General features: G+C 36.1%; 1 protein-coding gene across 1 annotated transcript in view; it reads left to right on the forward strand.

Moving 5' to 3' along the window:
• LOC108708470 (fibroblast growth factor 14) overlaps window positions 1-21616 on the forward strand; it is a 348798-nt gene that overhangs the window by 148056 nt on the left and 179126 nt on the right. The gene's annotated exons all lie outside the window — the stretch shown is intronic.

Genomic DNA, 21616 nt, shown 5'->3' on the forward strand with positions numbered 1-21616 from the left:
GAAACTTTTCAAGGTTATAATTTAATCATCTTTGATCCAGGAAGAAATCAGATCTTTGGCTGGCACGGAAACTATATTTTTTTTAGGTTATGCTAAATGACTTTATTTCAATAATTTTATAACTTTTTTTATCAACATTAGTTTGATTGCCTTTTTTTCAATCATTGAAAAGGAGTTTACAGAGATACAGAGATGTTAGAAATAATACCATGGTAACCATAAAGAGTGCTTTTAATTGAGTATAGTCGATTCTCAGACTCCCATGTGACCATTTGAAAGTATAACAATGACTGAACTTCCCCCGGCAGTGTTTGTGTTCCTTTTCTGCTCTATCCTGCTGGGAAACTAGTATTTACATTATTAATTAATATTAACAATATTATGACCTTAGAAAAAGAGAGAGTAGAATGTTTGTTTCCCTTTATATCCCAGTCCATTTTTATTTAATTTTGTTGAATGGCTGTTTGAATATAAAGGGGAAACTGCCTTTCCTGTATAACATACAGTACATTTTAAGGTTTTCAGGAGAGGAAAACATGGTGTAAAATATTGGAACATTTAAAATTAGGGAAATTAGAGGCAAACAAGCGTTTTAACCAGACCGAAAATTTGGTTTGAAATGTGACAAAAGCACACGTTGAAATCTATAATAAATTGGTTGGATTGCAATGTTCCCACGTAAGCATGACAACTTTGTAATGTGCAGTCACTGGATTCTAGCAGTACAGAAGAACATAATGTATATGGTCTGTGTTTTGCAAGATAGCATGCCTATGCAGTTAAAACCATGAAAAACTGTAATACAAACCTGTGCCAAGTAGAAACTTTTGAGATCCCATAAAAGTCAATGGGAGCTGTGCTGGTCCTATTGGACAATCTTTAATCAATTCAGACTTTTAGGTTTTCTGATTTTTTTCGCTAGCAATAGTCCAAAAAATGTTTTAGAGGTTTTTGTATTTTTTGACGCATCATTCAGTTTTTTTTTTTCTGTTCATAATTTTTATATTTAGATTTTTTAATAAATTCTGTGGCATTTATGGTTTATCAGCACGTAGCATTTACTAGTCATCTTATGTTGCTATTGGTTATTGCTTCTGGGCATACTTAGTGCATTTTATTACATATGAAGAAATGAGTTTAATCATGGTTTCAAAAAACTCTGAAACCACTAAAATCCAACCTTTAATATATAGGCCTCCTTTGTCACCCAGGTCTATTACTATACAGCTTTATTAGACTAGACCTTCACATTTGCAGCTTTTTTGATATAGTCTCTGATCTTCATGTTCTGGACCTCCATTGACCACACAGACCAGATAGCCATGTCCCCCTGATGTCATTCAGTGTTTTTTTACTATTTGCTTATGGACGAAAGGGAAACTATGAGTGATGAGTGAGTTACTGGTTGCCCATTTATTGTAGTTTGAATTTTAATGGTAATAGAGTTTTTTTGAAATCTATATTCAACTCTGTTTTTACCATAATTGCCATGCCGGAAAAAAAACCTCAAAATTGTCAAATCTCCGAAAACCTCCAACTGAAGACAGATCTTTGCAAGAGAACAAGGGCAAATTCCATTGACTTCTAGATGACCTCACAGCTTTTACTTGGCATACTTTTGTATTTGTAGATTTTATGGGTTTTACATTTGAAAAATAAAGTTATGGATTGTTAAGAAAAAAGTTGTGGATTATGAGGAAAGCTGAATCATTCCTATGCATGCGAACAAAGCACAGGAAAGTTTTAATCATCTTCTTACACTTTTACCCTCTGGCTGCAGATATACAGCATTGTACAGAGAGAATTGTGTGTCAGTGCAGATTCAAATGCTTGTTAGGGCCGACAGCCTTCTCCGAGAAACTGAAGATAAAAATGTACATAATAAATTGGCGTGGTAGTTATAATTTATGCATATAAATTGCAGTGTTTGCTTTATGATTACCACAGCATTAATTCAGCATATCTGCTTGTGTAACTGACGAGACCAGTCAATAAATTAGACACACAAATTTAAAAGACAAATGATCACATTTTTACAGTTCCCTCACTACCATAAATGCAGATGGGGGAATTGCAGAGTGAACGTATTCATTGAATTAAATTATGTAATATGATTCTAGCCATATCACGAATAAATCTACCATAACTTTATCAGAAATGTGAAAGCACAATTCACAGCCTCCCACAAAGGCTATTCTTAACAGTAATGTGAGATTCTAAATGCAAAATGCTGCTTTACCTTCTTTAGATTTATTCCTGCCACTCATGCTTCCTTTTCTTTTTCATTTTCAATCCCCAACCCCATCTTTCAGGTTAAAAGTGGACAGAGCTGACACAAAAACAGAATCAATGATACAATGCAATAACAGTGCTATTATTAAAGAAATAAAGTTCATATTAATGTATTGCTATTTTCCCTAAGGATGCAAATAAGAACTAGCAGTTATCAGATGATCCTAACATAAAAACTAGGCCACTTACTCCATTATCATTAAAGGTACAGTACGTTATTTAACTAGTCCATTGGAATAAGAAAGTGGTCTGCTATAAATAAGTCAATGTTGTTGCAGATTTAGAAATTCTGGTGTTTACATTTTTTAATGGAACAGTTAAAAGAGGATTTAGTGGGTTATTATTGATGTTAAGATCATTTTTTTAAATGGAAAACACAATTTACAGCACTCCCAGATGCCTAAAGGCAGGATAAAGACTTGATATACAGTAAATTGGTTTTATGGTATTCATTACAATTACTTAGCTTGGCATGGTAATAATATACAATAGAAATGCATCCTATAGCTAGATTACTTGATGGTCATCGGAAGAAACCAAAAGGCTCTGCCCAGATTACTTAATGGTCATTAGAAAAAAAACAAAAGGCTGTTCCCAAATATGCTGATCTACAAACATCTTTGCCCCAGGTCCAAGCAAAAAATGTTTTTAGCTAACATTATATATATATATATATATATATATATATATATATATATATATATATATATATAACAAACAGTGGAAAGTTGTGCTCACCACTAGTTTTTAAAATCATTAGGCGGGGGTGCAATGAGGGTGTGACCACAAAATACATATAGACAAATACAAGAGTCCTCTGCACTCAACCCATTATCAATATATTTAAGACAGAGACATTTTGTGCATACTGCTACTGAAAAATGCCTTACCCTTTAAACAAAACAGGGATTGTTTGTCCATATATTGCAATATATTTAAGCTGGCCAACTACGTCAAAGTCATCCCATATCTGGCCAGTCCTATGCTCAATTTTCATCTGATTCATTAAGAATTCTATGGTTTAATTATACATTTTATAAAAGGGACGAATACGTTTTACCTGCAACTTACTAGCTGCTTTCAAAGTAAAACTCCCAAACTTGGCTGCCCTTTTATTAGACACCAGTGGGATCACCTGACTATAGTTGGAGAGGGTGGGAGCTACAACATGGAGCTGGTCACTGCTCTTGTAGAACTATAACAAACAGTGGAAAGTTGTGCTCACCACTAGTTTTTAAAATCATTAGGCGGGGGTGCAATGAGGGTGTGACCACAAAATACATATAGACAAATACAAGATTCCTCTGCTTTCAACCCTATTATCAATATATTTAAGACAGAGACATTTTGTGCATACTGCTACTGAAAAATGCCTTACCCTTTAAACAAAACAGGGATTGTTTGTCCATATATTGCAATATATTTAAGCTGGCCAAGTGCAGAGTTGAGTGCAGAGGAATCTTGTATTTGTCTATATATATATATATATATATATATATATATATATATATATATATAGTTAGCCAAAAATGTAATCTATAAAGGCAGGAGTGAGTGGATGACGAACAGAACACTTTCCTGCTTTTCTGCTCTCTAACTCAACAACTTTAAGGGGGGGAACATGGGACATAACTGTTCAGTGAGTTTGTAGTTGCTCCTTAGCATTCAGCTCAGATTCAAAAGCAAACCGTTATGGCCCATGTGCCCCCCCCCTCAAGTCACTTATTGGTTAGTGACTATTATGTCAGACATCCTCAATATTGTATATAGGAAAAGGTACGGCCAAAGGCAGAATAACTACAATGTGCATTTATCGACACACATGTTTCGAGCATAACAACCCTTTATCAAGGGTTGTTGATAAAGGGTTGTTATACCCGAAACATGTCCTGCCAAAAAATGCACATTGCAGTTATTCTGCCTTTGGGCGTATCCTTTCCTATATAATATTGAACTATAACAAACAAGGGAAAGTTGTGCTCACCACTTATTTTTAAAAACATTGGGCGGGGCGCAATGAGGCTGTGACCACAAATATATATTATATAATATTGAAGTTGCACATATGTTTGGACGGGACGTGGAAAGATGGTCTTGCTGAAAGGTAACTGTTGGGTATGTAATAGTTTATGTTAGACATCCGTTCACTCCAGCCTTCAATACATTATATCTTTGGCTAACTAACTATATTATAAAAAATTTTTATTTTTTGCCCAGCCTTTTTACCCAGTTTTTATTTTTACACTAAACAATTCCTTTAAACCAAAACATTGGCAGTCACATTACATGAAGCTGTTTAGTTTGCCCAGTCCTTACACTTCTATTTATAATTTGGTTCAGTTTAAGACGTTTTTCACATTATGTTTTTGTTTGCAAGTACATATATATATTGAAAAACAAAGGAATAATTGAATTTTCTCACGAAAACCTAAATGCATATATTTCCACATAATAGATCCTAATCATGTCTGCCCAGCTTTTTACTACAACAGTTGCTAGCCAAGAAAATGAAGGAAAGAAACCATGGGTTGATTAGTTATAGAAGGATAGTTTATTTCCAGTAAGTATGACCATTCCCAGGAGCAGTAATTGGATAATACCATTTTCATCTCTAGTGGTAAACAAACCTCCATACTTTAATTAAAAGTATTTTCAGTGTCATTACTTGGCACAGTAAGACTCTGACCTTTCCTTTGGCTTTCATAAGAACACGGAAATACAATAACCAGCAGCTGAATGCCTGGCTACTTGTATCTTGACGTTTTATGTTTAAACATGGAAAGCAAGTTCAGTATAATTATTTCTGACACTTTCTGTAAGCTGCTTCATTTGGTTTTCTTCTCAATTCTTATTAAAAATACATTAGAATTGCTATTCTTTTTTAGCGAAAGGAAAAAATTCCGATCACCCATTTATCAAATGCGGGTTTCATTTGATTTCATTTAGAATTACTAAAGATTTGCTCATGTTATGCAGTTTTTCTTGACTGCTGAATATTTAAAAATATCTTAATAAGATGACAAACTTACAGATAACCTTAAAATGATAGTTTTATAAGTTGTGCAGACATCTTTACCCTAAACAAAACCTTGGTTGTACTGTGGCTTTATAAACTGTTTTTAATCTCTGGGACACAGGTGCCTGCAACACATGCTTTAATGAATTGCAGGTATTGGTTATGAGGTGCCACCCTTTTGTGTAGAAATAAACATAAGGATATGATAGAGAACATGTAACAGGAATAAGTCTACGAGATTGGTAACCACTAGGTGTGCTAGGCAGTGTGTGTTTTAGGAAACTGTGGGGCTCAGGGGGTCTCAAATATAGACTTAAGGAATCAATGTCCCTTTTACAGGAAACTACTCATACTGTCATTATTCTGATGGAAACCTACGAAAAACAAAGCAGGAACACCAGGCAGTGCAATGTCTTTTTCAGCAGGAAGAATGTCCTGGAGAAATACACTGCATTCAGCACAAGTACACTAGCATGTAGTACAGCGCTCTAGGCCACTGACAAATGACTCTGATACAGAGATGATATACAATAATAAATGAAAATGATACCCCCTCTATAAATATACTTTATATTGTATAAAACCGCTCATATATAAAAACCGCAAATATATAAAAATAAACCATTTTCATAAAAATATACTTATATAGTAATATGTGCCGTTGGGTAATCCTAAATAAAAAAAACTGCCATTTTAAGTGCTACTGGCAGTTCATATGAGTCACAGTGCAAACAAACAAACTAAGGGCACACATACATGTTAGGTCACACAGCTAATTTAATGGATAAAGTTCTGTCTTTTACACACACACTTCTTCCTGTTACAGTTAGAGCTGCATTATTTCAGATCAGGTGATCTCTGACGAAGCACACAGACCATCACAAAATGGGGGCTCAAGGTGTAAAAGGGCAATATTTACTTATATACTGTATATACCAGTTTGGTAAGATTCTTTAATAGGCAGATTAGTATGATACGATACCAATTGTTAAGTTTTCATTGTGGGGGTATACTGTATATACTCGAGTATAAGCCGAGTTTTTCAGCATCCAAAATGTGCTGAAAAAGTCTACCTCGGCTTATACTCGAGTCAGTGGGCAGTAGCTGAGATAGCAGTCACTTTTAATCATTCCTATACCAACAGTTCACTTGGGGAGAGACTGCAATATCACACAGCGCCCTCTGTTGGTTATATGAAAGAATAACAGTGACTGCAATATCACACAGCGCCATCTGTTGGTTATATGAAAGATTAACAGTGACTGCAATATCACACAGCGCCCTCTGTTGGTTATATGAAAGAATAACAGTGACTGCAATACCACACAGCGCCCTCTGTTGGTTATATGAAAGAATAACAGTGCGCCCTCTGTTGGTTATATGAAGGATTAACAGTGATGGCAATATCACACAGCGCCCTCTGTTGGTTATATGAAAGAATAACAGTGAATGCAATATCACACAGCACCCTCTGTTGGTTATATGAAAGAATAACAGTGACTGCAATATCACACACTGCCCTCTGTTGGTTGTATGAAAGAATAACAGTGATGGCAATATCACACAGCGCCCTCTGTTGGTTATATGAAGGATTAACAGCGATGGCAATATCACACAGCACTCTCTGCACATGGTAGTGGGACAGTGGGACAATGCACACAGTAATCCGTTTGGCAATTCTCTGTCACCATCAACTTTGCAAAGAAGTCCGGTTGATCGTTGGGGGGGTCGCTTTGGTGGAATGTGCGCTGCTGGGAGACAGGGCTGTAGTTGTGTCTAGGCTTATACTAGAGTCAATAAGTTTTCCCAGTTTTCGTAGGTAAAATTAGGTACCTCAGCTTATACTCAGGTCGGCTTATACTCGAGTATATACAGTAGTTTTCCTTAGTTTTGAGGTAAACCTTGTATTTGCAAGTGTTATTTGCACCTTATTAAAACATTTTGCCATAACATGAAACTATCACAACCCAAAATTTTACATTGTTTCTATGGAGCACATTAATGCATTTCATTCAATTGATTTCTATATACTGTGAAAGTGCTTCTGACTGCAGACAGTTATTGTTAAGCATCCCGCTTGTCATAGATTAAGCTATAGTACTATGTCATTAGCATTTCTGCAGATTCTAATATTACCTTGCTTGGTAATTGTGTGCTTGCCTGCAAGGGCCTTACCTGAATGTTTTATTCAGATTGCTCTTATTACTCACAGATTTTATTCTCTCTTAATACATGGTTATAATTAAGCTTAACAGTCTTCTTAAAAGTAATTGCCCACACCCTTCTTCTCAGAGAACCCCAGCAGCACAAAGAAAGGAAAGAAAAATAGAACAGTTATGGGATGGGAACAATTGAAATAGTGCAGCAATAGTTTGCCTCCCAACAAATTGCAAAATATCCAGCCACATCCTTAGGCTTGTCTATTTTATGGACCACAAACTCAGAGTGGCCTGCTGAAATAGTAAGGTTAATACTGGTAAATGCATTTATGCAATTTAGCATTTGTATTAGTAAATTAGCCCTTATTAAAAATTTAAAAAATGTCAATGTAAAAAGTATCTGCAATGCAAACAAATTTCCTTTGTGTGCAAAATTGCTGCACACACAATAACATATATAAGGGACCGCACATTCATAAATCAAAAAGTAGAAATGTTTATTAAATCAAAAATGATAAATTACATAATATAAAATGTTACGTGTTTCGATGCCCAAAGGGGCCTTCATCAGCGGTAAAAAAGTACAAAAGGGCAGCAACTACAATAAAACACAAATATTTATCATCACAACCACCCTTAGAGAAAACACTGCTCCTCTCGACAGAAAAATAAAATCTTGTTTCATTTAAGCCAGTGAAATAATTAGGGACAGTTAAGTTCAGAACAAAATAACTGTCTAATAACAATACTGGGAACTGCAATGTTGTGTTGATTTTATGAATATTATAAATGAAAAGGCAGCAGGACAGGAGAGATATATTTGCAAAACATTGTATCACATGTCCTTCAGTTATGGCTGAACTACATCTCCCAGAGAGCATTAATATTAAAGCTTTGGCAGGTGTGTTAGTGCAACAGTTGTATTCATGTACAACTCATTATAGTTTTGTTTTTGAATCTCTACAAAGCAAGCAGCCCCTAGAACTAGCATTATCAACATCCCCCAGCATCCACAGTCCACAGAGAATGGTATAGTTAAATAGAGAGCATGACGAAAGAGATTGTGTTATAGTGCATCTTGTATTGCTCTGCAGTTACTTCTTTTCTCGCTAAATATACCCTGTTATGTGAGATTATATCTGTGGGGAGCAAATTACAATACTACTACAACAAGTTCATCTTATATGGCAGACACTGCACTTGATAAAGTAGGACCTGGTCTCTCCTCAAGGAGTTAACTCAGGGTTTGCTTGGAGCAGGCAGGCGAGGGCCATCTGTTGGCTAACTGTGGAAATGTTGCTAAATGAGCACAGTGTATGTCTGTGTGTCTGATGTAAAAACCCCAGGTTCCTTTCTGATTACAATGTATTAAGCCTTATCAATGCTTACCTAGTTTGCATGTCTTTCTGCTTTTTATGACATACGGTAAACACTGTAGTCTCATTTAATCTTCTACTTCCCTTACTGCGTGTTTATTTCCTCTCTGTGTTTAATTAGATTGCCTCTGTCACTGTATTAGCCTTGGCTGCCCACAAGTGCAGTGAATATCATCAGCAGGTATAATTAGTGCACACAGCTGCCAGTGTAATAAGGTGTGCTATTTGTTAAAGTAAAAATAATATAAATTTATATAACATACAGGACTGATTGTAGATTGTAGAATTAGAGATTCTTGCACTGTCAGTTGACGTTCAGTTTACGGATACTCAGACTAAAAACTAAAGATTTGCATTACTGTGACAGATTAGAAAATCACTTTTTGTTAAAAAAAAAAAATGACTTGCAAGAGAGAAGGAATAGCTAGATTCCAGGTTAGTCAGTCCTACTGAACCAATATCTGTGCCTGCAGGGGCTTAGAAAACGAGCAACTGATTCTCCTTATTCACTCTGACTCGTTCCTTTGCTCTATGTTTCAACTGAATTTTTTTTTGACATAACGCAGCTCATAATTCTAAATGTGTAGGTTGGTTAAAACAGAGCTAATTATTGTTGATGAATGTTTTCTGTAATTTACTACTGTTGTGATTGCAGTTGATATTGTGCTGAAGAATGTTGGGTAGCAGTGATTTCAGAAATCTCTGTCCGTGGTGCTGGAATGCTTTTAATTGCGTTTCTCAAGGCCATAAAAGCACAGTTGTGTTCCAAATGTATTGCTCATCTATAAAGGGCTATGTGGAGAGCTATACAGACGTGTCTGATGAATTGCAAAGCACACTGCGGTAGGAAATTTCAAGTTTTCTAAGCACTGTAGCCCTGATAGGGTTATATTCGACACATAGGTGTGAGATTTGGTGGGTAACTTGATCGGATATAGATGCACAGTGGTTGGTAACAGGTACATTCTAAAGGATCTTTAATATGAGGCTATCAAGTTTTGCCACTATTCACGGATGGGAACAAATGTATCGGTTTTTAAACACTTTTAATGTGGGAACTAGGCACAGAGGGGAGTTGTAGTTGGAGAATTTTGCACACTGGCCCCTTGTAATGAAATGCATATGTGTACTTGGAGCTATGTCACTGTGGGGACGGTAGATGGACTTTCCTGCCAAACACTTTGTATATAGGGGTAATTTTTATACTAGTTTGTGATGTTGAGAAACATGGTGCGATAGCTGAAACGTTAGTGATGGATTCTTAATAAATTATTCGTTGTCCTATAAGTCCTGTGAGTGCAGATATATATATATACATATCTATATATATCTATATATATATCTATATATATCTATATATATAGATATAGATATATATATATATATATATATATATATATATAGATATATATAGATATATATAGATATATATGTGTATCTCCAAAGCAGCAAACTCATAGGGACTTGATGCAAAAACAAAAAACATTTATTGGACTCAACGTTTCGATCCCCCACAGGGAAGTTCATCAGGAGAAAAACAGCAAAAAAAACAGTTTTTCAAGGCAAATGGCATGTGTCTTTGCAATGAATCCAAACTGTGCAGGAAGCTGGAGCTAACTGATCCTGAGATGGAGCAGAATGATTCATGTTTAAATAAAGTAACAACAGATTTTTGTGTGTGTTATGGTACCAGTACAGCCTTTGTTACAGTGTTGTGTTTGTTGCTGTTACAGATATGCAACCTTCACCTATGTCACTGAGATATTTAATATACCAATAAATAGTGTTAAAGGGGAACTCCAGCCAAATACTGAAAAATACAATTTTGCATAAAGGTAGCTAAAAACACTTGCCGATATATATAAAAATGTCAATGATGTTATAATTATTTGTAAATGTAATTGCTATTGAAAGTAGGGATGCGCCGAATCCTACTTTTAGGGATTTTGGGGAATCCTTCACACAGGATTTTGTAGAATTGCAAAACTGAATCCGAATTCTTTCCCAGGGGTCGGAAATGAGTGTTCTGCAGCAAAGATTAGACAAACTTGCTGAATCAGTGTGCACGTAAAAACTGACACATTTTTAACACTTCATATGGTTCAAATTCAGTTCTCCCAGGCTCTTGGAATCGACCCAAACCACATCCTGCTGAAAAAAGGTTCAGATTTGTCTGAATCCTGAACCAAATCCTGGATTAGATGCATCCCTAATTGAAATCAATCTTGTAGTCCTTTACTATTTCCTGCCCTGTGGATCCAGACTACACGTACCTCTTAAATTCCTTCAACCAAGGCTCCAGTTCCCACAATGCATTGCATGTTATGTGAATAACACATCTGTGGAGAATAAGTTTGAAAAGCATTATTGGAAATGGGGTATTGGGTAAAGGCGAGCAGACTTTTGCTGTATTGTGTAAACTGCCCTTGTAGTCAGAACTAGATATGCAGGGAAAAGCAAGTGACATACAGATACTGCTTTCAATAGCAGATACAGTTTGAAACTACTTTAAAATCACTGACTTTGTAAATATATGAATACTGCAAAGTTGCTTAGAAGTGCACTTCGCTAAATTGTATTTATTTGAGTGTTTGTATTTCCCTTTAATATAAACCCAATGTACCATTGGTTCAAATTAGCCAATGAGTCACTTATGAAGCCCATCAGGCAAGTTAGCGAATCGACAGTATCTTTTGACTTCAACTTCCATGACACCCAGGTTGATTGATTCTTTGCTTAATGCTCTGAGGCTTCCCTATTGTACTTTTGAAAATGTATGGCTACAGATAAAATCTCTTATATTTGACTCTATGATATTTAATATAAAGATTAATTCTGGAACATTAATTCTGGAACAATTTGTTCTCACTCAAAATTATAGTGTCTGTTAATCATACCCTGGCAGGAAGGCAATCTGCTCCCTTATTGTTAAATGCAGGCCAGACCCTCTAGTGGGATTTTTCTTGCATTCAGCTCTTAGAACACATAAAACTCCCAGTTACATTTGCTGAGAAAAGGGCAAGAAAAAGCACACATTGCTGACAACTACTACTTATATTGCATGTATATTGCTACTTATATATGGCATTTTTTAACATGATCTGTAAAACACCTTGTAATACCTTCCCCATTACAGATGTCAATACAGATTTATAGTATTACAATCCACTGTCATTACACAAAACACAAGATAATCTGAGGAGTCTGAAAATAATAAAATACAGAAGATTACAAGTCAGCATTGTATGGGTTCACCTCAACTAGTGATATGTACACAGATTTTGTCTTTAAGGTGGATTTTGACGTGACAGTACTCATTGAACAGAAATATATGCAGTTTTCTACATTTCTTTAGGAGACTAATCACTTGGCCCCCTTTGATCTGGTTGTTCTTTCATCCTTCAGGCTTTGTTTACATATAGGAAATATAACAAAACTATCTCCTTAAATGTCTTCATATGTTTCTGTTTTCGTCTTAACTATGAATAAATTAATAAGTGAGATATGGCATCTGCACATTTTACATTCATGAAAATGCTGTAAAAAAAAACATCAGCTACGCGATGAAAGGAATAAAGCAGGCAAATGAATAAGAGAATATTAGCTGCAAGGACACTTTTACCACATATGTAATCTGGCTCCCACATTAGTTTGTGAGTCCTAAACATGCAAGGTCAGGCAGTAGTTTGAGTTGGTATCTGTGAAAGGCAACAACATGATGTATCTGTGCGGCTATTACTGATTTGATGCAGTACTTTTTGTTTTGAAGACAGGGTGACAAGTAATTGTTTCTCCTAAAAAAAAGGCACACTCAAAATATGTTATTTTATAAGTTTCAAAATTCATATGATCAACACGTTTCATTCAACCACAAAGGCAAAAAATACCAGAAAGATTCAAAAATGTCTATTTGTATTGTAAAGTAATGAGCCAAGTGAAGAAATTGCCATCCAGTGACATGCAATACAAAAGAAAACAGCATAGCACTGCTAATAACAGGAACCCACCAAATGATGTGGTGATGTGGGGTCTGAGTGGGCATGCTTCAACTTGAGGAGGTCACCAATATATCACAGAGTGAACAGGCACTTACAGAAACCTGGTCATGGGTTTTAAAAAATAGTACATCTTTATTATAGGAACATGCTAGGCTTGAGACAACCTTATGCAGAATGTGGTAAGTCACTATGATTAAATGCCTCAAAGCTCTAAATGCAAAGGGCTACCTAAAGGTGGCCATAGATGTAACATTCATGATCTTTCTTGGAAAAGATCTTTCCAAGAAAGATTTTGTTTCAATACACACAAGTAGAGCTGAATCATCAGATATACAGGTAGAAACAATAGAATTCTACCTGTATCTGACGATTCAGCACTAAACAGTGGCCAATGTTCGGGTGCCTTCAAAGGCACCCGATAAAAATTTTCCACCTGGGGCGATCAATATACCGACTGATATCAAAGCCTTCTGCCAATATCGGTCGGCTCATTTCCTGCCATACACGCATTGAATGTTACGAAGTGAAACGGCGCAAATTTGCCCATCACTACTCCAAACTAAATAAATCAATCCAAAACTACTAATCTACAATTGTATACTATACCCATAAGAGAATTCATCAAAGGATAAAAAAAAACTTACTTGGTTAAGCAATCAAATAGCCTATGGAAAATATAGATTTTCTGAAAAAGGTTAATGTATATCTAAGAAGCAGGATAATTTACTTTCTCATTTAAACCAGGTGTTTGGCATAAAATAAAAAATCTTTTCTGCTTGTATCCTTGATTATCATGTATTCCTGGCAGTCCCCCCCATTTGTAACTGTTACATGCTCTGTCCCCAAAAATCTAGGGAAAGACTCATTGTAACTAAATTATACACAATGCTTCTTTGGAACCTTCCCTGGGCACACTAAAGTGTTTGAGAAATATCTTTAAGCTTTTCACCACAAATTATAGCCCATAAGTGCAGATAAATTATATAATGTGTGATCTGACACACCATTCTTTGTTTAATTGAATCTACAAAACTAGTGAAGATGCCAGTAGGTTGTCCCTACAAACATGTATTTACATACAGAGCACTTGTAGCATTTAAAGTTGCCAGGTTTAGAATGTTGCTAGAAGGTTTAGAATGTTGCCATTATTAAGACATTTGAAATTTTTTCAGCATCAATAAAAATACTTTCAAGTGTGACTTGAGTTTTTTTCTGCAAGGATTATCATTAACCCATTAGTTTAGACAGGGACGATTCTCATCCACCTGCCACCCTGAGGTGACTCACTAGAAGAGACAAATTTCCAGTTTAATGACCAGAAATGCATCTCTTAAAATTACCAGGAGTGGCTTTTTGCAGCTTCTGTTAACTTGTGGGGCTCTACCGCCCGAGGTGAGTTTCTCAACTCATTTGCACACACCCCCTGTGTTAACACATTACACATTCTTTTCAGTGGCGTAACTAGATGTTGCTGGGCCCCACAGCAAATTAATTTTAGGGCCCCCAACATATCCAGTGTTTGTCCTGTTTTACCAATATATGTTCAAATTGCTCATCAATGAGAGCCTCATGGGGCCCCCTGTACCTCCTGGGTCCCCCTGCAGCCGCAGGGTCTGCTTCCCCTGTAGTTACACCCCTGATTCTTTTACTGATCATTTTTACATTAAAATGTACAACAAAATGTCACAAATTCCACTTTATGTGAAGTAGGTTTAGAACCTATTCACCATAGTCGGAAAGAAGAGTGTCACCATGATCTTTTAGAATAGGGGTAAAAAAAATCCAGGGCTCTTTCTGAATAGTGCAAAAAAGCATAATTATGAGAGAAAATTGGAGGTAATTTCCCCTAAAGCAAAAACCAAGTGTTTATGTATTAGGAATTATGAGGAAATGCACAGTTCATGCACAATCTAGTGGAAAATAGGTTCTCATCCAGTGTAGGATGCTTATGTGTTTATCAAGAAATACTGGAAATAAATTGCCTGAGCATTGTTACCAATATCTTCCCTAAAAATCCATTTGGTTATTCATTAATAGATCACTTGTAATTAAAAGGGCTGAACAGATAAATAATCGATTTTATTTCCTGTAAGCAGAGCTCACCCAGAGCACATAAAAATGTATAAAAATAAGGGACATATTTCCTTAAGTGAGAATTTCTCCTCAACTAACATTGACAATGTGTATTTTCACACCATCTCATACTGGCTAAAATCATAAATCCAATATGCTATTGCAAGAGAAATGTGGTGAAGATTCTCTAGCGAATTTACACCATGAAGAAATTAGGGTGAAGAAAGTGAAGTAGACAATGAGATGCAAGTTGCTGCTCTATCTTTATAATGGTAGTTCCGCAGCCTGAACCTGGCAATTTGCAAAAAGGATTTTTACCAATGCAATGCAAATAAAATTCAGCAAAACTTGTTATGCTCTCCTTTTGGTAAAGTGGTAATGTGGGCAATTTTAATTTTGGGGAAAATGTTCCAAATTTCTTTTAAGCTTGAATGTGCTATGGGTAAGCTTGACTATGCCACGGATAAATAGACTTGGGGCCACATCAACATTTGCAAAAAAAATCACACAACAAAAGCAAGAGCTAGTAGCAACTAATTGCCACCGGAATCTTTTTCTGCATTTGTGAGCATATTTTTGAAAATCATCAATATCAATCATGTATTCATAAAATCATGAGAAAACCACAAATCCCATTTTTTCCCATGCATTCTGAAGCAAGTTGATAATGTATCATTGATTTGTGTGTTTATCTCAATAGGTTATTGATTATTTTTAGGGGATATTAGGTAAATTGTACAAAATTGTGGGAAAAAAACTCAAGGAGATTCCTTGATCTGAGAGAGTCATGTGACAACAACATTGCCGTTAAATACAAGTTTTTCCTAATGGGCCTCTTGGTGTAAAGTTTGTGTCCTTTGCTACATTAACCCTTATTTTTTTTTCTCACTGCCAATGACTCACTCTTTCCAACATACTACGCCGATCGGGTGGATATGGTTGGTGGTGGCATGAAGCCCAACACCTACAAGCACTGGATTTGTAAAAAAGTTAGGCCAACAGTGCACACTGACCCTAACCTTTAATAACACACTGTAAGGGGGTTATTTACTAAGCTCCGAAAACCCGAAATTCCCCGAAATCCGAAAAATTTGTAATTTTTTTTTTTATAATAGGCTTTTAAAAAACAAATCACAAATTTTTTGGAATTTACTAAACCCAGAGGGCTAAAAAGCCCGAATATAAAAACACGGCATCTCAAATCTGTTGCGGTTGCACGAAAGTCAATGGAAACAGTCCCATTGATTTTTGGTTGTGTCAGGGTTTCGGGCAATTTCACGATGTTTTCGGGTGAAAACTCTGAAAAATTCGGAGTATTCAGGGAAAATTCACGAAAAAAACGTGAAAATCTGAGCTTTTCCTGCAAAGGTAATTTGCGGGAAAATGTAATAATAAATAAGCATTAAAAACCCAAGCGGCTTAGATCAGAGTTTGTAGCAGCCGATACTGAGATAAATTCAGAGCTCAAGTGTAGCACGGAGCAACACATGGAGTCGGACTTTAAAAATCAAATACTTTATTCGTCCATTAAAATCAGTACCATAATTATTTGTGCTAAATGTGCCTGTAATGCTTTAATAACACACAAAATACTATTATGAAAAAATATTAATAATGTGTAGTGATGGGGGAGTTTGCGCCGTTTTGGTTCGCCGGAAAATTCACGAAATTCGTGAAACGGTGAAAAATTCACGAAACGGGGCGTTTTTTACGCCGGGGAATTTTTTCGGGCGATTTTTTTCGCGCGAATTTTCGCAGGCGTTTCGTTAATTTATTCGCTGGCGGCGAATCATGCCAATTCGCCGCGAATTCGCACCTAGCGAATAAATTTGCCCATCACTAATAGTGTTATATGTGTTATTAAACTTCCAGACGGCATAAACAATATGATACATTTTTATCATGTTATAATCACTTCATTTCATGCTATTTTTTTGTTATTTAATTTCACTTGTTTTACTTACCTACTTTATCTGTATTGCTTTTAGGAAGAAGAAAGATGCTGGCACTACCAATCAGCTTAATATAATGCTCAGCTATTAAACTAATTTGCCTCTGACAGCCATTTCAAACAGTTTTAAGTGGCTGAAAACAGTAACCTTTAATAGAGAGAGGCCTTTTGAACAGAACGGCACAAATCTTGTACTTGTGAAATTCTATAAATGATTATAGCTTATTTACATGAATGCTTACCTGAATTAATAAACTAGAAATGTGTTAATCTAGATCATGATATTCTGTATAGTGCCTTTATTAAACCCCAGTATATGCAAACACTGAGCAATCATGAACTTGCAAGTGAATTATCATTGCTTAGGGGCACATTTACAAAGCTCGAGTGAAGGATTCGAATTAAAAAAACTTCGAATTTCAAAGTGTTTTTTTGGCTACTTCGACCATCGAATGGGCTACTTCAAATTTCGAAGTGTTTTTTTGGCTACTTCGACCATTGAATGGGCTACTTCGACCTTCGACTACTACTTCGACTTCGAATCGAACGATTCGAACTAAAAATCGTTCGACTATTCGACCATTCGATAATCAAAGTACTGTCTCTTTAAGAAAAACTTCGACCCCCTACTTCGGCAGCTAAAAGCTACCGAAGTCAATGTTAGCCTATGGGGAAGGTCCCCATAGGCTTGCCAGCGTTTTTTTGATCGAAGGATATTCCTTCGATCGTTGGATTAAAATCCTTCGAATCGTTCGATTCGAAGGATTGAATCGTTCGATCGAACGAATAATCCTTCGATCGTTCGATCGTAGGATTAGCGCTAAATCGTTCGACTTCGATATTCGAAGTCGAACGATTTTAGTTCCTAGTCGAATATCGAGGGTGAATTAACCCTCGATATTCGACCCTTAGTAAATCTGCCCCTTAGTGTGCTGAGTCAATGTTCTCCTTAAAGTGAAAACGTCATTCTAGATCTAAAGTGTAAATCGATAAAGTAAATATATCTGTAGGTACAGAACCCCCCCAAAAGAGCACCAGTGAACACCCAGTACCTGCGAAGCACTACTGTGTCACCATGAGAGTCAGATAGCTCACTCCCTCTCCCTTGCTTGACTAGTACATTACAGTAGTGTGCTTTAAAAGATAGATTAGCCTTCTGGAAAGCCAGCTCTCAAAATTCACTACATAATGTATAACATATTAATCAGTCCCTAGTAAAACTGCATGTTAGCGTCATAATCTGAATCCATCTAAAATCTCATTTTATATATTAATTATATTGTCACTTTGAAGAAAATAGCTATTTTTCTTGCTGTCATTGAAAATTTGGTGATTTCATATTCTGCACTGAAAGACCTATTGTCTATGTCTAACAATATTTTAGACCTGTAACGTAATGACATTTTCTTCTGTATCGTCCAACATTGATGGCCACCACATACAGTCACACAACATCTGTATTTAATGTAATTCAAATGACGCCATCATATATATCTGCATTGTTACAAAACCACAAAAATAGAATTCCTGGGAAAGAAGCTAAGTTTTGCACCAAAAATTAAAATTTTCATGGAATACCCTATACGATAAAGCTCACCCAATGAATTTTAAAATTCAGCCAGGGTATATGATGATAAGAAGCCAACCAAGAGCTGTCTTGCCCTTCTTCAGGCTTATCAGTAAGTGACATCTGGCCAGCACCTTTACTGGCTGTGCCTTAAAATCCAGTGGGTGAGCTTAATCTTATATGGTATTGCACAAAATTAAAAATTTGGAACACAATTCTGCTTCCATCCCGATAAAAGATGGGGCTCTCCTTACTTTAAATGTTCTGCGTTTGAACTGTTCCCCTATCATTAGCTCCAATGTCTACCCTGTAAGCCCCAGTGAGCTTCAGCTTTTAGGGTATCCCATGAAATTGGAATATTTTGTTGTGTGGCTTCCTCCCCTTGTTCCTAATTGTTTTGCTTACAAATAAGGTGTGGGTTTGCCTCTAATACAATACAAATACTTGACAGCAATAGGAATTTCTGTTTTTTCACATCTCTTTTTTGTTAGTTACTTAGTAACTGAGGTTGAAACTCTAGCTTTTGATGCTGCCTCCAATTTGCCTTAAAAGCTGAGAAAGTAACTTTCTGACTCCAATAAACCAATTAACTAGTATTGTACTACAAGTATTTATACAAGGATCTTTGAAATCTTTCTTACTTGCTAAAAGGCTTCCAGTTTATTCTTGTAATTACCATATTTTCCAATATAGCTGCTTTCATAACTTCACATTTCTCTCTGACAAAAGATCCAACTGGAAAGATCTTCTACTGAATAGTGATGGGCGAATTTGCGCCGTTTCGCTTCGCCGAAAAATTCGCGAAATTCGCGAAACGGCGGAAAATTCGTGAAACGGCGCCGGCGTCTCGTTTTTGACGCCGGCGCCCGTTTTTGACGCCGGCGCCCGTTTTTTCGCGAATTTTCGCGGGCAACTTTCCTTGAGTAATAATCGTCTCATACACACTTCCCTAGGCTCTTTTTAATTCCATAGTCTTCCTTGTTAATCAAAACAATACTGTCCCATATAATGTTATTTTAATACAGAGGAATAACTCCCTTGCCTGACTGTATTATCTACATGTATCCCCTATCAGCAAACACAGATGCAATGTTTTCAGTGTTCATATGTACTGTAAGCCATAATTACACATACCCAATACAACAGGCCCCAATGCAGAACCCAGGACCCATTTAAAGCCATAGATGAGATACACAGAACATATAGGATATGGTACATTCTACCAATATTGACACAAATACACTTGGCCTACCAACATTTGAAACCTATTTTGCCACAATATTTCGATGTATTCAGTGTGCACACACATAGCCGCAGTTCAAGCTTTGTGACTACATTTATGTAAACCATTGCTCACAAGAAATAACATTTCCTATTTGTTGTGTTAGGTTTGTAGACTTGGCTATGTTTATGCCTTGCTAGATTGTAAATAATCAGCATAGCAAACCAGATCCCAATTTACAAAAAAGCTATCCATGTTCTATATTTTCAACTTTTACCATTTTATTTTATGATTAACACAGTCTGAAGATTTTAATATAAAATCCACAGCCAAATCTTGTATAAAATACAAAATTTTATATAAGTGCAGTAGTTACTTACATCGTCACAAAAAAGAAGAGCACTCATGTATAAATCATCCTAGACATTTATTTGTAAATATCACTGGTTTGATATTATGAGGGGCACTGTTGTATCCATAAAAGTGTTAACTAGTGCAATTTGCCCTTACTGGTATGGCTCATTTTTTTTTTCTGGTATTCCCTTGCTTGCATAAACTGTATCTTCCAGCATGGCTGACAGAGCAGCACCTGTTCACTCAAAATAGGATCAAGAGAATACTCTAGAGTGACACTGGGTGACCAAATCACCTCATGTGAGTCTAGCCTTTATAATGGAAAGTAGAACTGACTTTTCCTAATGAAAATAAATGGGGGAATTTACAAATTGCCAGTCACTCGAGGCAGCAAACTCTTTGTCTGTTTTCATCATGCTTTACCAAAACAATTAAATTATGATTTGTTGGTACTTTTTGCTTTGGCCTGCCCATCAATGCAGTGTTAGTAATTGCACTCCGGCTCACTTGAGTTTCTGTCTAGTACACAAGTTTCAGCAAATAATTTTGCTCCTGTTAATCCAGTTTTTTGGCTCAGTGTTCCATTTTCTGATTCTGGTTCTGCCTGGTTTTGCCTCTTAGACTGGCTCTATTGATTTTTTTCTTCAACATTACCTGTCAAATCTATATTCATAATATAATCATAATTTAATTTCTGCCTTTGCGTTATCCATCTGCCTGCTGTTTGCTTTGGCACTGTTTGCCTGGTTTCCATCCAGTTTGTGTACTTGATGTTTTGCCTGCTGATCTGGTCCCACAAGACTTTGTTTGATCTTACCTTGGATATCTGGTTTTCTGCTGCAAGTTTGCAATGCCTGCAGTTTCTCCAGTATAAACAACTTGTCTTTACTAGTGATGGCAAATAAATTCGCAGCGAATTTCTGCATTTCGCCACTGGCGAATAAATTCAGAAATCTCCCTCGAAAATTCACTGGTGAAAATTTGCAATTTCCAATTTTCACGATTTTTCCATGAAAATGTTAGAATTTCACCATTTTTTTGTGAAAACGTTCGAATTTCATGATTTTTTTTTTGTGAAAACATTTGAATTTCATGATTTTTTTGTGAAAACCTTCGAAAACGTTCGAATTTCCCAACCATTTTGTTTGCACTGTATAATATAGGACAGTTATAAAAACGTTTATAGACCCATAGCCTTTAGCATTCACTGGAAGCATGCAAAGGGCACACATAAACAATAACATAGTGAGTATGTAGAAAATGAACTGCAGTAATGCAGTGGTGATTTGATGAGTTCTCCTGTGTGCTGCATAATGCTGAATTTAATGTTTAATGTATTACAACCTGATACAAGGGAATGGAAAGTAAAGTACTGCATTTGCATGTTCAGATTTTTATACCTGCTGTTCAAGACATAAAGCTGGTGACTTGGGACTCATTATTAAATAGAAATGGCTCAGGTAGAATTATGATGTGTATGGCTGGAGGCAGTGTAAGAGGAATGCATGCTAACGCACTTTTAACTAAAAAACATAATGCACATTATAAAGTTAAACAGGGGGACAGTGCTTACCAGCTAAATCACCAATAACAATGCTGGATATAATG

The sequence above is a fragment of the Xenopus laevis genome, chromosome 2L (genome assembly GCF_017654675.1).
Source record: "Xenopus laevis strain J_2021 chromosome 2L, Xenopus_laevis_v10.1, whole genome shotgun sequence".
Taxonomy (NCBI): domain Eukaryota; kingdom Metazoa; phylum Chordata; class Amphibia; order Anura; family Pipidae; genus Xenopus; species Xenopus laevis.